Genomic DNA, 22,471 nt, shown 5'->3' on the forward strand with positions numbered 1-22,471 from the left:
GGAGAAAACAGATCTACACACCCCCTCATTCTGGGGAAATACTAAAACACTAGAAGCAAAGAGAAAATCATGACTCTGGGCATGGGGGTCTAGGGGAAAGGATTCGAAGAATCTTCAAGAGGTAAGAAGATGAGGGAGGAGCACCATCAGACCTCCAGGGAAGTTATTTCTCATCTAGACTGTATTACTCAGACAAATATTAGTTGGGTGTCAAGACAAAAATAGACATTTTAACATTTAGGAATCATTAAAAATCTCCCAACAACCTTTCCATAGGAAGCTGTGGGATTACGTCTTCCACCAAAAACAAACAAACAAAAAACCAACAACAAGTAAATCAAGACAGAGGAAGACAGAGATGCAGCAAAGAGAGAGAGATTGCAAGAGATGGGGCAGGGACCTGGTGATGGCCAAGGGGCATCATTACAGCCCCAGCTTTCAAGAGAACCAGTGTGGACCAGGCCAGATGAGAGGACACAGATGACTCCCTGAGACTTTACGCAGGACACCAAATTGATAACTAAGCTGTTCTTCCCTAAGAAGAAGATATGATGTAATTGAGAATTTAGGATAGAGTCACGAAAGGTACATAGGAGAGCATGTGTGTGTACGGACACAATTATATCAATTGCAGGGTAGAAATATTGTGCTGATAAGGAACATAGCATTAACGTGTGGTTCATCTGGCAATAGTCTCTCTGTAGTTATGACAGTAAAGCATTGCCTAATAATCTCATGCCTTGCCTAGTACAACAATGCTGGGGGCAGAAACTGTGAGAAGAGCTTGGGCGTGGAGTGCGTTAGCATACCTCCCAGTTCCCCTAGACAGGACGTGGAAGTTTAGTGGTTCACGGTGGGAAACCACGCAGCCGCCCGCGGTAGAGACGTATTCATGTAGGGTCTGAAGGCAAATGCCAAAAGAAATGGCTAGAAGCATTGAAAGTTTTCCCTCTGGGGAGCTGGAAGTAAGACAGGGGTAGTATGTGGGGAACACTGTTTTTGTAATGAGCCATGTAAAGGTATTTTACCCCTAAACCATGCGCGTGTATGAGGTTGATGAGAACACACATCACCTTTTCAAAGACCTTTTCTTCCTGTTGTTCATTGTGATGGCTCACAGTTGCAGCCTGTCAGACCACAAGCAATCTGGAGCTGGTCTGCACAATCTCTCAGGGTCTAGGATGAAGAATTTCCCGGAATCCAGATATCTCAGGTGCATTGGGTGACAGGGAGCTGAAGCGAAAGACAGCGCAGTTATGTGTTTCATCTTAGGAAAGACGACATCAAAGTTCTTCAGCATCTTTCATCCCTCTATCCCTCTGGTAATAAACAGATTTGGTAACTGACAAAATGCTCCTTCCCTGACATTGACAAATTCCCTGGGGTTCTCAAGGTTGTTGCAAGGGGGTCTGTGTGAACAAAGGCGCTAAACACAGCTGTTTCAACTTCTATATTTAAAACTGAATAGCATAAATATAGTTTTCATTACAAATAGAACCGCTTAGAGGGGCTCCAAATGGGACTCTAGCTTGCCAGCAGCTCTGGCAGTCACCGGAGGTTAAGCCCCTGTGCTGGCAACCCTGTGACTCAGCTCTGCACCCCTCAGTCACTGTGGCCCCCTCAGCCAGGCTGCAGGGTCCACAGCTCCCTAATGCTGGGCCGTGGAGGAGTTAAGCCACACATTCACAATGAGCCACTAGTGAAAACAAGAAGTGTAAGGAACCCTGAGAATAAAATACAAACTAGCAAGGACCAAATGTGCCTCAAAATGACCTGTACCCACTCTCTAAGTCACATCTATTAATCAAAACCCTCCCACTGCCGATCACTATCTCTCTGATTCTTTAAATGTTAAAAGGAAAAACAATTACAGTAAAATGTACAACCAAATTAGCTTTTTTATATATTAAGAATAAAAATAACTGTTTATAATATATTATATATGGAGAAGTGCTTACAAATGTCAGACTGGAATGCTGCCTTCTACCTCATCATTTGGCAATAAACTTAAAAACCAAAAAACAAAGGAGAAAGGAAGGAGAGAGAGAGAGAAAAGAGGAAAGGAAAGGAAGAGAAGAATATAGGGAGGTAGACAGGAAGTGGGCAAGGAAGGGAGGGAGGGAAAAAGGAAAGGAGGGAAGAGAAGGGGAGGGGAGGGGAGAGGAGAGGAGAGGAGGGAAACAGGGAGGGAGAGAGACAGTGAGGGAAGAAAGGAGAGAAAAAGTGAATAAACAAGTTTGGCTTTCTTTAGCCTCAAATGCAAAAATTTCAAACAGAAGGTCATTTTATGCCTACTTTTCATTACAGGATATATCATTAAATTTCAATCTGTCTCTTAATATATAATCTGTCTAAATAACTAAACATAAAGTAATAGATCATTCTTGAATTTTTGGACAAATAATGATTTTTTATTCACTACATAATTAACTTAAAATAAATTAAACACCAAGTACCCTTGTGAAAGGGGGAAAGTAAAAACATTTTTCATATATCATGAATATTAATAATAATAAAGTTAAAATGAATTTTATAATACAGCTATGAATAATTCATTGATCTACAACTGAGTTTTTACAGTCACTTGTTTGTCCTATATGATATGACAATGAAGAAATGGCCCAAGTTCCTGAGAAAGGGACCCTACGGCCCCAAACTAAAGAACAGGGAGAGTGTCACCCTGAAGCTGAAGTCCTTCCTTGCTGCACGCTGTCTGTGAGCCCAGGGGTTGTGGCGGCCGTGAGATGACAGATAGAGGTTTGTTAATTTAGTTCATCTTTGATTCACTCATGAAACTGAGCAAACTTCGGTTGCACACATGTTCTATGTCTGCAGTGGATCCAGTTCTGGGGTTTAGAGTCTAATGGGCTCTCTCCCCTGCCCTGATGAGCTCGTGGTGGGGTTGGGGTGCTGCTTAGGAGACCTACAGTTACAGCATGGTATGCTAAATTCTGTGACAGAGTCAAGAGAAAACCATAACACAAGATGTGTTGCAGCCTCCAAAGCTTCCTACAAAACTCTTTCTGGGAAACCCACCACATTTTCAGTGACAATCATCCATTTATAATTATTGATCTATAGAACAATTTTTATCTGTACTGAGGCCTTTCCTTATTCTTTCTTTTTTTAACTGCAATGATTCTGAAAGGTGAAGAGCCTAAGAAGACACAGACATTATTAAGGACTTTGAGCGATAAATTATTCATAGAAATGTCACCCATGCATTATGTGCCCCCTGCCGAGCTGCAGCCCTGCGTCCCTTCATGCTTTGGTACAAGGCCTTTGGCCAGGACTGTGTGGAGAACTCACAGCACACATGTCCACCCTCAGCGGGGATGAAGTGCTGCCAGCACTGACCAGTGCACCTGGTTCCGGAGGGCTCTGCTCATCAACACAAATGGAAAGTGAGACCGTTGGGTGCTTACCGCGGTGCCGTGAGACCGTTGGGTGCTTACCATGGGGCCGTGAGACCGTTGGGTGCTTACCGCGGTGCCGTGAGACCGTTGGGTGCTTACCGCGGTGCCGTGAGACCGTTGGGTGCTTACTGTGGGGCCATGAGACCGTTGGGTGCTTACCGCGGTGCCGTGAGACTGTTGGGTGCTCACCGTGGGGCCATGAGACCGTTGGGTGCTTACCATGGGGCCATGAGACCGTTGGGTGCTTACCGCGGTGCCATGAGACCGTTGGGTGCTTACCATGGGGCCGTGAGACCGTTGGGTGCTAACTCTGGTGCCCTGCATGACTGTTTTGTGTTGCATGGGACAAGATGGCATGTGCTTTCATGGAAAGCCACTGGAAATAGTAAAACAATCCTGCGAAAAGCAGTTGCAACCCCGTTAATGCCCTCACCCAGAGTAAGAAGCGGGCATGCTATGGCTGCTGCAGGCCCACTCAGCCAGGCACCCTTTGTTCAGAGAAATGGGGACGGCCATTCAGTTCCCACCAGTGTGGGTGACACACAGACCTTTTGAGAAATAACAAGACCACTGTGTCTATACCATTGAGTGAACTCTTCCTTCCCTCAAACAGCAGACATGACCCAATTGTCCTTGAGTTTATATAAACTGCAATCACACTTAGATATGGTTTCAATTCATATTCCACTTTAAGGTAGTAAGGTCTATAGTGTTGTTGCTCCCATGTGAATTAATTCTTTCTTTAATCATCCTCAATCACTTCTAAATATTGAGGGAATCCTGGGCAGAAACATACTAGAGTGGAAACAAGGTGCAGATGTCACTGAGAAGGAGCCTCACATCCCTGGGCTGATTTCTGAAGTAAGAGAATCATACCTGAACAGTCCTCCCCACAGGGGGTGATGAAAACCCAAGAGAATAATGGATTTAAAATCATTTTGCAGAATGTTAATATACTACTCTTACTATTGTTATCATTCCCCAGTGTTAGAAAAAAGACTTACTTTAAATGGTTTTTACCTAATAAATTAGTGTTTATTCATTTATTTGTTCATTCAACATGAATTTGTTGATCATTAGTGTGTGCCAGGCAAAATTCTAGACTCTTGTGATTTAGAAAGAAGTTAGATAGCAAAGTGTCTACCACAATGGAGTGTAGTTTTCCATGGGGGAAGACAGAACATAAATGCATAAACAGATACTTACACACACATAATCCACAAGAGAAAATTGATGAATTGGATGTCACTAAAATTAAAATTTTACTTTACAAAACACCCTGTTAAGACAATGAAAAGACAAGCAATAAAGTAGCAAAAATACTTGGAAATCAAATATTCATCAAAGAACTAGTATCTAGAATATACAATGAAATCTCAAATTTAACGATTTAAAACAATGTAGTAAGAAAATGGGCAAAAGACATGGGCAGATAGTTCACTAAAGATGAAATTTAAATGTACATGAAAAGATATTTAATTCCATCAACTATTAGGCAAATGCAAATTAAAACCACGATGAGCTGTCACTACATACCTGCAATGACTGACATAAAACAACAACACACCAAATTTTGACTAAGATGCAGAGAAACTGAATCACTGGTACATTAATTGAGGCAAAGTGAAATGGTACAGCTATTCAAACCAGTTGGGCATTTTCTTTTAAAGCTAGCCATGCAATTGCCATATGACCCAGCTATCCCACTCTTGGGCATTAACCCCAGAGAGAGGGAAATGTACATTCACAGTAAAACCTACACACACAACTTTACAGAAGCTTTATTCATGGCAGCCAAAAACTGGAAATAACCCAGATGGCCTCCCGAGCATGAAGAGTTAAACTGTGTACAGCCGCGCCATGGAATACTACTCAGCCATTAGAAAGAATAAACTATTGATACAACCCAGATGGAAGCTCCAGAGAATTATGCTGAATAAGAAGAGCCAATCTGCAAGCTTTGCACAGTGTATGACTTCATTTATAGAACGTTCTTGAAATAACAAAATGACAGAAACACTGATGAGTGGTTGCCAGGGGTTCAGGGTAGGAGAGTTGGCTCTGAAAGGGAAGGGACATCCGTGTGGCTCTAAAAGGAAAGAGGCTGGGTTTGGCTATGAAAATGAAGAAGGTGAAGAAGGTGGGGGTAGCTATGAAAGGGCAGAAGTGGGCGTGGCTATTAATTGGAAGGGGGATGGATGTAGCAATGAAAGACAATGGGGTGGTCATGATTATGAAAGGAAAATGATGGGCGTGGCTATGAAAGGGCAGGGAGTGGGCGTGGTGATGAACAGGAAGAAGCTGGGCGTGGCTATGAAAAGTCAGGGAGTGGGCGTGATGATGAACAGGAAAAGACTGGGCGTGGCTATGAAAGGGAAGGGAGTGGGCGTGGTGAACAGGAAAAGGCTGGGCGTGGCTATGAAAGGGAAGAGGGTGGACTCGGTGATGAAAGGGGCAGGATGTGGGCGGGGCTATAAAAGGACACAGAGGAACCCTTGCTCCTTCAGTGATAGTTATCTGCATGTTGACTGTGGTCACAGACACAGAAACCTACACTGGTGCTAAAACCGCACATGCATACATGAACACAAGAGAAGTAGGAAATCTGCACATCGGTGGGACGAATCAATGTCATTCTGCCTGTATGTGCTATGGTTCGGCAAAATGTTATTATTGGGGGACACTGAAACACGGGTGCATGGGATCTCTGTATTCTTTCTTCCAGCTGCATGTGAATCTACAGTTACCTCAAAACAGTTTAAAACCAAAATCTGTGTAATATAATCCCAGATAATGACAAATGCCATAAAGAAAAACCCCCACTCATTCTCATTTGGGAGATTAGAGGAAGGGTGGATGAGGAGAAAGGCCAGCAAAGCTTTGGCTGAGGACAGAGTGTGCCTGAGAACCCCAAGGAGCTCTCGCCTGGCTGGTGTTATTTTTGTTTTGCAGCTAAGCTGCCTGCTAAACATGCCGTTTAAGAGCTCATCCTAGGAATTCCATTACCAGTGATCACAAGCGGCATCTGGGACAGGGAACTGTGAGCAGCCAGAACCGTAGGTGCATATTCCTTCCTACCGCACCTGAAGAACTGGGAAAAGGAGGTCACTGACTCACTCACTCATTAGCTGATTGTTCTGTGAATCTTTACCTAGTGAGGGCCTGTTGTTAAAAGCACACTGTAGATAGATAGATGATAGATAGATAGATAGATAGATAGATAGATAGATAGATAGATAGATAGATGCATACATACATACATACATACATACATACATACATCGATAGGTAGGTAGGTAGGTAGATAGATAGATAGATAGATAGATAGATAGATAGATAGATAGATAGATGATAGATGAATGGATGGATGGATGGATGTGCACACACACATTTAGTAAGCAGCATCATATACCCTGCAAGGGCATTTAGCCTATAGTCCATTTGTCAGTAGCTTTTAAATCTACATCTAGTAAATGACTCCCAGATGGGAATGCATCTTGGAACAAAGGTAGTCTCACCTCCAGCAATTACTCTAACTCTCGTTCCTCCAAGAGGGGTTCTCATGTTTGTGAGGGTGTCTCCTCACTCCGGAAAGCCCGAGGGACCCAGGGAAGGAACCAGGGGCACCCAAACTGGAATATTTGGACAAGCAGCCCTGATGAGAGGCTGAAGATGCTTTGCTGTTTCACCTGGGAATGGGAAGGACACTTCTGACTCCATGATTTGTGAATGTGTGCATGGAGAAGAGAGCACGCTCCAAATAAAACCTTTCGTTTTGTCCACGAAATTCTGTTTTGTAGATACTTATCACTTTAATGAAAAACCTGTCCCTCTCCTGACAATGGTCAGTCATATCTGCCGTTGAGGGACTGGGACTGCGGCTGCTCCCACAGGAGTGGCCTGATGGTCTCCAGGTCTTCCTCCTTTCTACCCTTTGTGAACATTGAAGAATAGAAAAAACACTTTTCCCAAAACAACGATGGACAACGCGATGAATCTATAGAACATGCTAAAAAGCTTAAACTGATAGAGATGAATTTTTAGGATTACCAGTAGAGTAAGTCATTGTGTAAATTAACGTAATAATATTTTATGAAAGTAAAATATGATTGTTTTACGCATAGTACTGACAATATATTAGAGTGGCTTCGATTATTAATGTCCGATTCTACTATTTCTCAATCACTCATTTTGCTTTATGTTGGTTTGTTTATAATATTTATTTAAATTTGTCTATTTGGTGTCTTTCAAATGGTGAAAATTAACTTGCATTTTTATAAAGCCACTGTATTGAATACCATCCCAACCTTTCTTAGTCAGTTTAGTAAGTAATATCTCAGAATGTGTTGGAAATAACTGTGCCTACTGTATAAACATTAATCATAGAGGTTTATACATAAGCCCCATTTTAAACACTATTTGGATGTTGCTTTATAGCCATAACAAATAAAAAAGTTTAAATTATTACCCAAGATGTTGCATTTTGTTTTGCTTTTTAATCGATAGCATGCTCTTGTAAAATCTTTTATGTGGAAATCACAACTTATTTGCTATCCTTTGAACTGAGGACAAAAATACAAACACACATGACAACCTGCTGATGATATTAGCTATGAAATACATGTGCAGATACATCACGTATGCTTCTGTAATTTGTCTCTACACATTTTATAATCTTAATACTTTGTAGACTCCATCATAAAAATGACTCTTTCTCTTAGTTTTATAAGAATATATTTATAGTTTTGTGTATTTTTTATATTACAAAGAGTAATTTCATTAATTTTCTAAAAGGTTTTTCTATAAGGAATGTTTTATTGGAAATTAATTGAGTGTGATACAAGGTTATTGTCGCCACTATCCCTCTCATCTTATCTCCATGCATCTCATCATCTCTTATGTCTCATCTCCATGCATCTTATTTCCACATATCTCATCTCCATGTGCTCATCACGTGTCTTGTCATCTCCATGCATCTCATCATCTCCATGCATCTCATCATCTCCATGTGTCTCATCATCTTCATGCATCTCACCTCCATGCCTCTCATCATCTCTGTGTGTTCCATCTCCATATGTCTCATCTCTATGCATCTCATGTCTGTGCTTCTCATCTCCATGCGTCTCGTCATCTCTGTGTGTTCCATCTCCATGTGTCTCATCATCTCTTGTGTCTCATCTCCATGTGTCTCATCTCCATCTGTCTCATCTCGTTGTGTCTCATCATCCCTATGGATCTCTTCCTGTGTGTCTCATTATCTCCATGTGTCTCCACGTGTCTCATCATCCCCATGTGTCTCTATGATCTCATCTTCTCCATGTGTCTCATCTCTTAGTGTTTCATCTCCACGTGTCTCATCATCCCCATTTGTCTTATCATCTCTGTGTATTTCATCTCCATGTGTCTCATCTCCTAGTGTTTCATCTCCGTGCATCTCATCATCTCCATATGTGTCATCATCCGCATGCATCTCATCCCTGTGTGTCTCATCATCTCCATGTGTCTGTGCACCCAGCCTGCCCTCATTGCCTACTTGCAGCAAATGCATTAAAGACCTGACAATCACATCCCTCAGTTAGGGTTTCGCTTTTATTATGAATATCAGCCTCATTATTCTGCCTTTTTGTTCTTCTCTAGAGTGGCCACATCTGGTGGAAGATGAAAAAAATGTAGTTATTGAATTCAATCAAGTGTTTGCATCTTTCAAACTATCAACAAAATTCCATCAAGAAAGGTTCCAGTTGGTCTCACAGACATATGGATATCCGAGGAGCCACCTAAAGGTGAGGAATTCTATGTGGTATTAATATTTTAAGCTTTACATGCAGACAGGCATTTTGCATATTTACCTTAAAATATGTTACTTTGAAAAAGCATAAATATACGTTTGTGAATGAAGCAGCATTTTATTTGATAAAGAATACAACACCTCTTGCTTTTAATAAGCAATTCAATATAAAGTCAGAATGTGTAATCTCTTGGTAAACATAGACTCAAGTAGCCTTCTGTTATCTAGTTACATCACCCAAAAGAAGAATTTATAAGCATACTAATAGGCCTTGTTCACCCTTCAGCAGTCATAGAGAAGCTCCTTTGTACAAAGCCTCTTTAAAATCAGATCCCTGTGTCCGTTATTAGTTCTATTTTGGGATATTTCATATTTGAGGAAATTAAGAAGGTCATTAATTGGGGCCTCTTTTGCGTTGCCCAGGGTTCCTGTAGGTGTCAGTTACTGTTGACAAACCTCGCTTGCTGCCACTGTGGGCTCTGGGAGTCATGCTTCTTGAAAAACTTCAGGTTACAGCCTTTTGTTTTCAAAATAATTGTAGTAAAATACCTGTAACATGAAGTTTACCATTTTTACAGTTTTCAAATGTGTAATTAGTGATATCAAATGTATTAACATAGTGGTGCAATGGTCACCACCTGCCGTCTTCAGAACTTTTTCGTTCCCTAACTGAAGCCCTGTCTCCATTAAACACTAACTCCCCAGGCCTCCCCCACACTCCCTGGGTCCCAGCATTCTGCTTTCTGTCTCTGTGAATACGACCACTAGACTTACCTCGTGTGAGTGGCATGGTACAGTATCTGTTCTTTTGTGACTGCTCTCTTTCACTTAGCGTAATGCCCTCAAGGTCCAGCCATGTCGTAGAATGGGTCAGAACATCCTTCCTTTCTAAGGCTGAATAATAGTCCACTGTACATCTGTCAGTGGACACGTGTGCTGCCTCCGTCTTTCAGCTACTGTGAATTGTGCTCCTATTAGCTTGGGTGTAGAAATATATATCTGAGTCCCTGATTTCACATTTCCTGAGCATCAACCCAGAAGTGGAATTGCTGGATCATGTGGATCATATTGCATTTTAATTTGTTAAGGAAATTGCTGGATCATGTGGATCATATTGCATTTTAATTTGTTAAGGAAATGCCACTCTTTTCCATAGTGGCTGCACCATAAAGTGGTGCATTATCACCACAGTTTACAAGGGTTCCAATTTCTCCATATCCAGGCCAACACTTATTCTTTTCTATGGTTTTATTTTTTTGAAATAATAGATACCCTGATGGATGTGAAGTGGCATCCTATTGTGGTTTTGATTTGCATTTCCCTCACAATTGGTGATGTTGAGCATCTTTCCAAGTGTTTACGGGAAATTTGCGTATCTTCTTTGGAGAAATGTCTAAGTCTTTTGCCTTAATCGGTTATTTGTTATTGAGTTGTAGGAATTCTTATATATTACAGATATTATCTCCTTATCATATATATGATTTGCAAATATCTTCTGCTGTTTCATGGGTTGCCTTTCACTTTGTTGGTAGTGTCCCTTGACACACAAGCATTTCGTTGTTTTTTTTTAAGTTTTGATGTTGTCCAATTTAGCTATTTTTTTAACCTATGCTTTGAGTATCATATCCAATCAATCATTGCCAAATCCAATGTCAGGAAGCCGATCCTTCCTATTTTCTTCTAAGAGTTTTATAGCTTTAGCCTCTGTGTTTAGGTTGCTAACCCATTTGGAGTTAATTTTCTTTTTACAGGTTTAAGGTAAGATTCTAACTTTATTCTTTTGCATGTGGGTATCCTCTGTGTGTTGAAAAGACTGTCCTTGCTCCATTAAATGGTTATGGAACCCTTGTCAAAAATCATTTGACCATATATGCAGGAGTTTATTTCTGGGTTCTCTATTCTGTTCCACTGGTCTGTATCTCTGTCTTTATGCCAGTACCACACTGTTTTGATTACTGTAGCTTTGTTGTAAGTTTTCAAATCAGGAAGTATGAAATGTCTGACTGTGTTCTTTTTCAATATAGTTTTGGTTATTTGGGGATCTCTTAAGATTTCATATGAATCTTGGAATAGATTTATTTCTGAAAAAAAAAATGACCTTAAGATTTTGAGAGGGATTGCACTGAATTTGTAGATCATATGGCTAAGTTTCTTAACGAGATAGAAATAGGGTTTCTTGTATTTTCTGGTAATGAATTTCTATATGCAATTTAAGCATGTACCATGACCTTAAATAATTATTTCTGTTTGGAAAAAAAAGTTCAGATTTTTACCTAGTTTTTCTGAGCCTGGTTTGATTAGTAATGAGCAATTACATAAGAATATCAAATAAAAAGTTTTCTAAAATCTTCCCCAAAGATGAAGATGTTGTGTCTGTTTAGTTTCTTAAAAACTCAGCTTTGTTTTTAAGGCTTAATTATCTAGCAGTAATTTTGAAGGCTTTGTTCTCTAGCAGGAATTTCTTAGGTAGAAAGTCAACAATGGCATGGGATGTTCCACTTAATCTCAGTGATTGAAGATACCCTGGCGTCCAGAGGTTCATTGCTCATGACAAGAGACTAGAAGATAACCAAGCTTAGATACTTAGATGTGGTGGGCATCATCCAAGACTACCATGAATACTAACAATGTATAGAGGCTCGGAGCACATGCTTAATACCCCAACTATGTCCATTAATAGATTATAAAACTTATCACTGTTAGAGCCCTACCCCATAAGTACCAGCACTGGCAACCACGAATTTCTCCTGCAAGAAGGTGTGACTGTTATTCCCTCTTCAGAGGTCAGTAAAGGGAAGATCAGAGAGCTTAGGTGACTAACCTAAGATAACATAATTAATAAGTAGCCAAGACAGCACCTGAACCATGCCCATGTGTCCTGGAAAGAAGGCTAGTGTACAATGTGGTGGGAAGGAATGACGTTTGAGGATCTAGACTTAGCACAAATCACGAACTCCAAGAGCCTTTAATTTCACTCCTTAATTCAAGTCTATATTCAAGTCTAAGAAAAATATTTTAAAATTAGCATTAGAAATGACCTGATGAAAGTTTCACTCAAGAACAGACTTTGTTTACCACTACCCTTTTCTGTCACCAGTACTGAGTGGGTATTTCTCATTCTTTCATCATTCTCTCATTCTTTCAACAGTGCTGAGTACCTATTTTGTGCCAGGAACTCTTGTGTCTGGATGTATACAAATAAATGAGATGCAGTCCTTGCCCTCAAAGACTTCACACATTGAACAAACATAAGGCATGGAAAGGACTAGTCTTTCCTTTGGTGCAAAATGTGTCTTATTCCTTTCTGCGTTCCTGAGCTGGGCATGTTTCCTGGGCCATATTAGGTACTTAGTCACATCTCAATGAATCCACAGAGGTCTGTGCAAGCTGTTGAGGAGGACACAGAAGAGATCTTAACTAGGAGCAGAGGAATCAAAGAGGACTTTGGAGAGGAGATCACCCCCAAAAGTGGATTTTTAAAGATTAGTTTATTAGATGAATAAATCTGGAAGTGGCTGGCTTGACAGAAGAAAATACAAAACTCAGAGATGGGAAGCATCAAGTAATGGACATGGAATACTATTCAGTTTTCATGTACAGCTGCATGTTAGGACAAAGGGCTTAGCTCCCCATGGCTTAGGTTTGGTGTTTATAAAATGAGTATGGGTACTGTCTGCATTCTGTGGTCCACCGGAGACAGAATGGGATGTGGTTCTATTTCTCCCATATCGGATGGAACGTAGAACAGAATGGTCCTCTGTAAGAAGTTGCAAACCTCCTCTCAGTCCTTGAAATTGATGACTACTTTATTTCACTCGTCTGCCTGCCATCCTTTCTACCCCCAAAGTCTGGTGTTACTGTATTCAACTTTCTGAATTCAATTTTAGTAGCTGTTGTGTAGTTTGTCCAACTGTAGACTCCAGGAATTGTTCTGCTAGTCCTACCCTTGGATTACAACTCAGAATCAGAAACACTCAGATGGAAGGGGCCTTAGCACCACCGCCACTGCAATGCAGCAGCTGTTGCACACAACCCCAAGTCCTGCTACCTTCCGCGGCTCTCAGCTCTTCCCTCCCCTGCAGTGCTCCCCCTACCATGTGTCATCTTTTCTGTCTGCAGCAGCTAGCTTCCTTTAGCATCTCCACTTAAGAAGGACTTTGGGGCTTGATCTTATGGGAGAAATAAAAATGCCATAGAACAAGATTCAGATTTAGGGCATTTTTCTGTCCTCGTGTGTCCCAATTAGCCACTGTGATTGCTGAGCCGTGAACACCTGTGGCGCCTCCGCAGCTGGTGCTCTAGGAAATCCAATTTCCCCTGAACCAGAGCCCAAAGAGAAAATCACACTCTGCATCCAATTTCCATGCTAAAGACTTTCCTTAAAATAAAATCAGTATCTGTTTCCCAAAAAACTACATGAATTGTGTTCTGAATGGTGACTATTTTAAAGAAAAGCGTTATCATGTGTCCAGAAGGAGAAATCTGCTGAAATAGCTCCAACTCTGTAAATCTATATTCTTTGACCCTTTGAGAGAAATATATTTAAAACAGTGAACAAATGTCACAAGGTAGTCCTGTAACTGCCAACGATCACTTGTTTTTGGGCAAATCTCTACAAAAAAATTGTTCCTTTTTTTGTAAAACAGAAGTAAATGGTCAAATGAGATGGATATCATGAACCTAATGTAAACTACAAAAGATGACAATAGTTGCTAACCATTTATTACGCATCACTCTGTACCAAGCTTGGTTCTAAAAGTACCATTCACCATGTCTCATTTCATCCTCAAAAAAAAAAAAAAAAAAACCCTATGAAGCTAGTACTCTCTCTCTCTCTCTCTCTCTCTCTCTCTCTCTCTCTCTATATATATATATATATATATATATATATATATGTGTGTGTGTGTTTATTTACATATATATAAGTTTATTTTCACAAATACTAATAAAGACATGCCTGGGACAGAGCAACTTATGAAGAAGAAGAGGTTTAATGGACTCAGTTCCACATGGCTGGGGAGGCCTCACAATCATGGCAGAAGGCGAAAGCCATGTCTTAACTGGTGCAAGGCAAGAGAGAAATCAGGGCCAAGTGAAAGGGGAAACCTCTTATAAAACCATCAGATCTCGTGAGACTTATTGACTACCATGAGAACAGTGTGGGGAAATCCACCCCCATGATTCAGTTGTCTCCTACTGGGTCCCTCCCACAACATGTGGGACTTGTGGGAGCTACAGTTCAAGATGAGATTTGGATGGGGACACAGACCCAAACCATGTCTGTCTGTCTGTCTATTTACCTATCGATCTGTCTATATTCATAATTTATATTAGGAAAAAATGTAGAGAGAAGTTAAATAATTTGTCTAACGTTACACAGTTAATAAATGACACAGATGGGATTCAAATTTATGTAGGCATTTTAACTTCCAAGCCCGTGTTGTTAACTACTGTGAACTAACTTTCTACTATCTCTACAAAGCCATATGCAGATATTACACATTATTATTCTTGTGTCTATTTCACAACTATATGTAACATATATATTATACATATATATATAATATATCTATGCACTTGTGTGTGTAGATAATGTACTGTGTGTATATTTACACAAAGAACTTGTGGAACTGCTAGGTTGCTGCCAAATCAAATTGTTTTGCTTTAGTGGTGCAGTGCCATTAATATAACTTTATAGTCATCATCCTCATACATGTTTCCCCAGAAAGCAATCAAATAATTTTGAGTCATGCTTTGTCAAGATCCTCCCTAACTCGGCCGGGCGCAGTGACTCAAGCCTATAATCCCAGCACTTTGGGAGGCCGAGGCGGGCGGATAACAACGTCAGGAGATCGAGACCATCCTGGCTAACACAGTATAACCCCGTCTCTACTAAAAATACAAAAAACTAGCCGGGCGAGGTGGCAGGCGCCTGTAGTCCCAGCTACTCGGGAAGCTGAGGCAGGAGAATGGTGTGAACCCGGGAGGTGGAGCTTGCAGTGAGCTGAGATCACACCACTGTACTCCAGCCTGGGCGACAGAGCAAGACTCTGTCTCAAAAAAAAAAAAAAAAGAAAAGAAAATCCTCCCTAAGTCATGGAAGAATTCTTTTCAATTGTTTTCCAAGTGATTCATTTGTGTTGCTTCTATCATAATTGTTATGATTTCATTAAAACAATGTTTATTGCAATGCGATGTTTTAAAATATTATGGATCGTTAAAAATAAAATTGTATGAGCTTTTATTTTTCTGGAACATAGTTTAGGAAATAGTAGAAATTTGCATTTCTCATGACTGGTATTATCAAAGTCACGGACCACCACCCTGTAGGAGAGTAGGATGCCAAACTACTGATCCCTGTCCTCCTATTCCGGAGTGTGGTGGAAACTGCAAATCATGGCACCTCCTTCCTCCGAACTGAGGACAATTGCCTGAAATCAGGGGACACTTTGATGGAAGCAAAGTTGGAAAGGAGGATATGTGGTTCAGGACCATGGACCGCTTAGGGGGATTCAGATCTAAGGGGCAGTCAGATATCGTCAAGGGATTTAGACACCACAGGTCTATCTAGGAGGATGGGAGGCAGGGGATTGCCAGAGATGAGTTTCTCTTTGCTTTTCTGAGAGTCGGGCTGTAGTTGGTGGAGTCAGCACATGAACCACCTACCTCTGGTGTGTGGCACAACCTTATCGCTCCTTCTGGGGCTGGGTGAGCTGAGATGTCCCAGCAGTGTCTGGTGCCCCACAAGTTCATGGAAGCTTCACACAAAGGGATTTTCCACACGAGAGTTTCTAAGCTTGAATGCCCTTGTTCCTGTTTCCCCTTGGAACAGAAGTAGGAAACTTTCTAAGCCTGAAGTTGCCAAGCAAGCACAACATTTTGCTGGAGCTACACAAAGTCACATAAATCTCAGGAAGAGGTATCAGTTTCTGACCTCATCAGAATTCTTTTATAAGTGTTATTTTTTTTTTTTTTTCTGGTCAGGGCAGAAGGGATTGGAAGACTGTGGAGTGGGCTAAAGTGGTTCCTCAGATTACTGGCACTAATGGTTTTGAACATCAGACTAATCAGGCTCTATCCCCCCTTCACAAAATGAGAAGCAGACACACGGATAGAGCAGGTGCTTGGTGCACGGTATCTGCATTAAGGCCAGGTCTGTGCCTCCAACAGGCTCACAGTCCAAGGTCTGACACACTCCACAGTTTACTGGGGACAGCCCCATGTCTTGAAGGAGGTACCTCTACAAATTCCCTGGAGACAATCTTTCTTCTAGAAACCTGGAAAGAAATTTGTGTTCTGCAGCCTTTGCTGGGAAATGGTACTGTGGTGGTTTAAGCTGGATACTTTGTTCACTGTTTTCATATTTTCTTCTTGGTAGTAGTTTACATTATTTCCTTGAGTTCTAATTTTAAAACGATTATATACCATCGTATTCATAAAAATTTACTATTGTTAGTATGTTTGGAGAAGCATATCGTATTTAAATAACTAGCAGCATCTTCCATTTAAGCTTGTATGTAGACTTCGTTGTCTGCTTAAGTCAATAATCCTTCTTAAATGTAGTTAGCCAAATTTTTATCGTGAAAAATCAGTGTTGAGCTTTTAAATTTTCTTCCAAAAATAGAAATGTGTGACTTTATTCAATATGCTAAGCCTCGAACAATGTATCTCCCAGAGAATATTAATGTTTAGTAACACATAATCTTTCTTTTCACTTGTGAAGGAGAATTTTCATGTACCCACATTCCATAGAAGGTTCTAGAATGGCCATTGGGGGTAGACTTTGTTAGGGGAAGCAATTCTTCTCAGATATATCATTTTCGTTAGTCTTGTGGATATATTCTAATTTGACCAGGATAAAAATCATGTTAGCGTTAATATCATAGGTATCTTTCATAAATAAAAAAATCCAGTGTAAAATCTGTGGGTGGGAATTAATAGCATCTGACCAAGTGAAATGAAGATCATATTTAGGTCCCACATAAGACATTAAACTTAAACATAGATACTGCAGAAATGAAATGAATAAATCTTGTTGAGTCAAAAGAACTTTCAAGACAATGTAGAAAGGTGGAAATTTTAGTGCAGGTATTATTTTAATATCAGACCAATAAATAAATAAGAAATTACTTCACTAAAATATAGCATAAATGGGTAAAATTAGTGACTTATTAGCATATTAAATTTAACAAATAAAAATATTAACTAAAAATGAGCAAAGGATATGGAAGACAATTCAGAGGAGATAAAAATGAATTTGACATTAGAAAAGCTGCTCAAACTCATGACACCATGACTTCCAAGTGGAGTCACTAAGTCATGGCTCTCTTTCCCTCTCAGTGGACAGTAGTCAGGCATGCTGATAGCAAAGTATTGGAGAGTATGGGTTATAGATGATAATTAGTAATATCAGTGAAGCTCAGAAAGGGTGTATCCTCTGTACTAGTAATTCCACTTCTAGATATTTAGTGTACAAATATTCACACACAGGAGAGCAAAGTTGCATTTATAAATAGACAGCCAGTGCAGAAGCCAAGAGCAAGACCTCTGACCACACCTACAGGAACCAAGTGTGGCTTCACCCTGGACAAGCTACTGGTCTCTACCTGCTGTGGTTTCTTTTTGTGTATGCCAGGAATAATCACAGTATTTATACCTGAGAGAGTCATGGTAAACATTGATGGAATGAGTCAAAATGGCACTTGTTGCATAGCAAGCATTTTTGTATTAGAAATGTTGGCTATTTTTGTTGCATTCATTATAAGTCTTGTTTATGAGAATAAGATTCTGAAACGACTTAAATATTCATAGGAGATGGGTGAAATAAATCATGCTTCATTCATGTAATGGAGCATGATACATTTATTTTTTAATGAAGGAGATTATATAAACCTAGCCCAAGTTATAATATTAAACAAAATTTGCAGGGTGAAAAAACCACGCGTGTAATGTTATGATTTGTGTGTTTTAAAAAGCATGACAAGCATAGATGCTTGTCAATGCATTGAACTTCAGAGAAAGACCACAGGACAGGTTGTCCCAGAGGGAAGGAATTAGGTGCCTGGGGGAGAAAAATTACTTTTCATAGTATATCTCTTGAATCCTTAAGAATGCTGTACCATGCATATGTGCATTTCTTTTAAAATAAATTATTCATGTTTATATTCACCACATTTCATGGAGAAACCATGTGCAAGTCAATGTGTTGAATCTGAAAAGGGTCCCAAAGATACAGAAGGCGACAGTGGCCCTGGAGGAGCTGAGGACCCTGCAGCAGGTCAGGATGTGCACCCTGGGGATGTTGGTAAGACAGACACACGGAAGACCACGGGGAGGGAGAGATAGAGCCATATCATTGGTGCCAAACATAGGGACACCGGGTCCTTGGAAAGAAGAAAGTTGGCCTGGAGATCCAAATAGTTCTGTTGAATTTGAGAGAATAGTGGGGAGAGAATCTTCCACCAGCTGAGCAAAGGCATTGAGGCGAAAAATATAGGTCCTGTTTGAGAAAAAGGCAATTTGTCTAATTTCTGATGCATTCACAGTACAACTACATGAGCAGAGGATAAGGAAATTGGGACATTTCATTGCCGGGAACTTATTTAAAATGCTTTGCATGCTCTCTTAAGAAAAAATAAAATATGAGAGTGAGGGGTGAGCAAAAGAGGATCCCATCCACAGACTATGAGGTTATTCATTTTATTTTTCTAATGAAGTTTCGTGAGCAGGTGGGTGGTTTTGATGATGCTCTCTGAATTATTCAAAGCACTTGCAGACAGGAGTTTTGGCCCCCTGCATGGCTCTGCAGGGACCCCCCTACCAGAGCCTCTCCTACCAGGCCCACTGCAGGAGGCTTGCTGTTTCAGCACCTTAAGGAAGGGCAGGTAAAAGCAATCATAGTGCTGCAGCCTGCCTGCGAGAAGCCTGCCCCAGAAACTGTGATATCTGCACAGTGATGGATGAGGCTCATATCCTTGTCATTTCATGGGAGATTTACAGACATAACTCTCATTAGTGCTAATGGGAGTTGCTTGCATAAATCTTACATGCAAGAAGGTGAGAAAAACACAGTTTTCTTTTATTCCTCATAGATTTTCTGTTCGAGGCTTCATTCCTTCAGTCTGGGGGCTGCCTTTGGTGTATTATCAGGCGCCTTGCACTTAAACTGCCATTGCTCCTCATTTCCATGGAAATGGACCCTAAACAGGGTTCTGAACTCACATGTTTAAACACCTCCTACTTGTGCCATCATCCTTGCAAGCACAGATATCCAATTAGTGCAACTGATCCAACAAATTTCCATGTGTCAGTTGTACCTGCTGTGAATGTCATTCTGTTCAGTGATAACAGGGCTTGCATCCCAAAATAGAGGTAGGGGTTGAGGCATCGGGAACACAGACTCCTTGTTGTGAGCTGAATTATTTTTAAAGTGACTACAGATACCAATCGCCTTTAAAGTGCCGTCCTGTATACGAAGCCAGGGTTGGGTTTTGGGGGGAAGAAGGCTAGCCATGGCCCCCATCACCCAATCACCATCTCTCCCCAAAACGGTTAATCATGGGTCCATTTATACTATCAACGCAAATATTTAGAAAGGCCTAGAGTCATTTCAAAGAAGACGTCTAAGATTCTAAAAAGGCTTCGTCTCATGCTGCATCTAAGATGAGAGTCTAGCATTTCCGAAAGTCCGTTGCAGAGTTTTGTGCTGTGGTTTGAATGCACGGCATTTTCTCATCCCATTATACCACAATCACAACTTCTGGGTGTCTGTTGCTGGGACGCAGGAGGTGTTGGTAAGGGAGTTTGATACTCTGTGGGCACACCATATCTGCATTTGCAACTTTATTCTTATGTAACGGCTGATAAAAGTTTACCTTGATAACTTCAGGTATAGATAGCTCTGACTGAAGTGATGAGTATGGTGTATCGTGACAGAAAGACTTTAATTGTAACTAAAATTGTGCAATGATTTATAGACAAGTATTAACAGTGGGTACTGTCTTGCCATTGTGTATATCCATTTGTGTATGGCCAACATGGGAGTGCACAGGGACCCGTATCTGAGTAAGGTTAACAAGGTAGGTTAACAGAACATGTGTATACATTAATAGGAAAAGAGATATAAGAACACAAGCACTGTAAAACATTCACCCGGAAAGCTAATCCTTTAATCAGTTAAATTAAAAATGAAAGAAAAGTACTTTTGAACTCTTTTCTTATTCATTTTTTCCAAAAAACAAATATCTGTTTGATTGAGTTCATCTCTGTCAGACAAAATGATAAAAATCGTGTCTGCTCTCTAATCCATCAAATTCTCCGTCAGTCAAAATTTAGCCTTATGTTTAGTGGAGATTATTTTTAAATTAATATTTCTTTTAGTCATGGTATGAACAATTTGAGAAGTTTTTGTGTACCATATTCATGCATTCATTCACTCATTCAACAGATATTCCTGGCTTCCTCTGGGGTAGCAGGCACTGCTCCTGATGTGGGCAGCACTGAGGGAAGTAGAACAAAATGCCTCCCCTGAGCTCAGGGCAAGGAAGCAGGTGAAGGGAGCCAGTCACCCATGAGTAAGGCATGGACCCATCAGGGGAGGGGCCACACAGACAGCGGGCACAACTGTTTCAAGATGACTCGCAGGAGTGTCCAGGAAAGAATGGAAGGGGAGCTGGAGGCAGTTGGGGCTGGGACTGTCCCAGGGGAGAAGTCACTGCGTTTATGAACTTGGAATAATATAATTAAGTTAACAAACACGTTGTAGGGTGTGGCTACAATGTACAATGACTTTGTCCGGTGCTGAGGCCCCTTTTAATTTCTGCCAGTGGTAAGAACTGATAACAACATAACAAGAAATTTCACGGCATTCCCATTGTAATTTGCTGTTAATCGAAGTAATATATTAGAACAAGGTTTCTGGAAAATAAATGAATTTGTGTGACTAAATTTAATACAAGGGACTAGGTGGCTGAGGCGGGGGTCAGGGATTGAATTCCACATTTTTGGAGGAATCATCCACAGGGCATAGAAGCCATTAGGAATCTTTGCAGAGTGATTTTGGACATGATAGCTGTCAACCGGGGGCTGAAAACCTCAAGGAAGGTGAATGAGGTCCCTGGGCTTGGGGCCACATCAGGGTGTCGCTTGAGTCTTAGATGAACTGAGTTTCACAACGAATGAGTTTTAGGGAAACAGAGGAAGACCTGTCCAGAGTCCAAGAGCACACATGCCGCCCCTGGGTCAGCGCCGCGGGCACCAGGTGAGGGCTGCCGGAGCCAGTGTTGGGAAGACCCTGCTCGCAGGGAAGAGCAGCGGGGAAGGGGAGAGGGGAGAGGACATGGGCCTGGGAGGCTGTCGCCCACTGTCATGACATCAAGAATGGGGACAGGTGTGGTGATAGCTGGATGCATACTGGGCATTTGACGCTTAGAGACAGAGGGCAGATGCCTTGCCGTGGGAACAGGTAGAGCAGAGAAAAAACCATGCAGCGGCTCCAACCTCGGGGGGGTGACAGGGAGCCCGGGACTGTTGGTACAGGGACAGGGCCTTTATGTGGTTCTGAGGCCCCTTTTAATTTCTGCCAATGGTGAGAACTGATAACAACATGACAAGAAATGTCATGGCATTCCCATTGTAATTTACTATTAATTGAAGGTAATATATTAGAACAAGGTTTCTAGAAAATAAGTAAATTAGTGTGACTGAATTTAATACACATAGCATTGCGACTTTGAGCGTGGAAATAATATAATTGCTTAGGATTAATAAATATGCTCCATATCACAAGGCTTATTTGAAATTGTTTGCAATTGTCAGGGTTCTTCAGAGATCCACCCAAAGATGCAAGACAGATGCTCTTCAATTTATGGTGGTACAACTTCCTAACAAACCCAGCAGAAGTCAAAAACCTCATAGTTGAAAATGCATTTAATCCACATAACCTGCCAAACGTGATAGCTTAGTCTCACCTGACTTAAACATGCCCAAAAGATTCATATCAGCCTACAGATGGGCAGAATCATCTGGAGACAAAGTCATCATAGGGCATCCAGGGTTCACCCTCAGGGTTGTGGGGCTGCCTGTCAGCTGCCCAGCCCCTCAAGAGGGTGCCCTTCCCTTGCTACTGAATATCTCTTGCTTTAAACAGACTTAGAAGCAGGAGACACTCTGTGCTATCTACCATCTTGAAAACAAAACTCTACTTGTAAGATTAACTTAAAGGTGATTTTTTTGGTAAGAAAGCTAGGGGTGTGGAGAGATTCTCCCC

At 41.0% G+C, this 22,471-nt stretch overlaps 1 protein-coding gene across 50 annotated transcripts in view; it reads left to right on the plus strand.

Moving 5' to 3' along the window:
* Positions 1 to 22,471, plus strand: part of MYT1L (myelin transcription factor 1 like) — a 532,999-nt gene that overhangs the window by 262,410 nt on the left and 248,118 nt on the right. For all 50 annotated transcript variants that reach the window (XM_045369879.2, XM_065527489.1, XM_045369877.2 and 47 more), the window contains one exon: positions 9,054 to 9,199. The gene's annotated coding sequence lies outside the window, so the exon portion shown is untranslated. The remainder of the gene's footprint in view (positions 1 to 9,053; positions 9,200 to 22,471) is intronic.

The sequence above is a fragment of the Macaca fascicularis genome, chromosome 13, assembly GCF_037993035.2.
Source record: "Macaca fascicularis isolate 582-1 chromosome 13, T2T-MFA8v1.1".
NCBI classification, from domain to species: domain Eukaryota; kingdom Metazoa; phylum Chordata; class Mammalia; order Primates; family Cercopithecidae; genus Macaca; species Macaca fascicularis.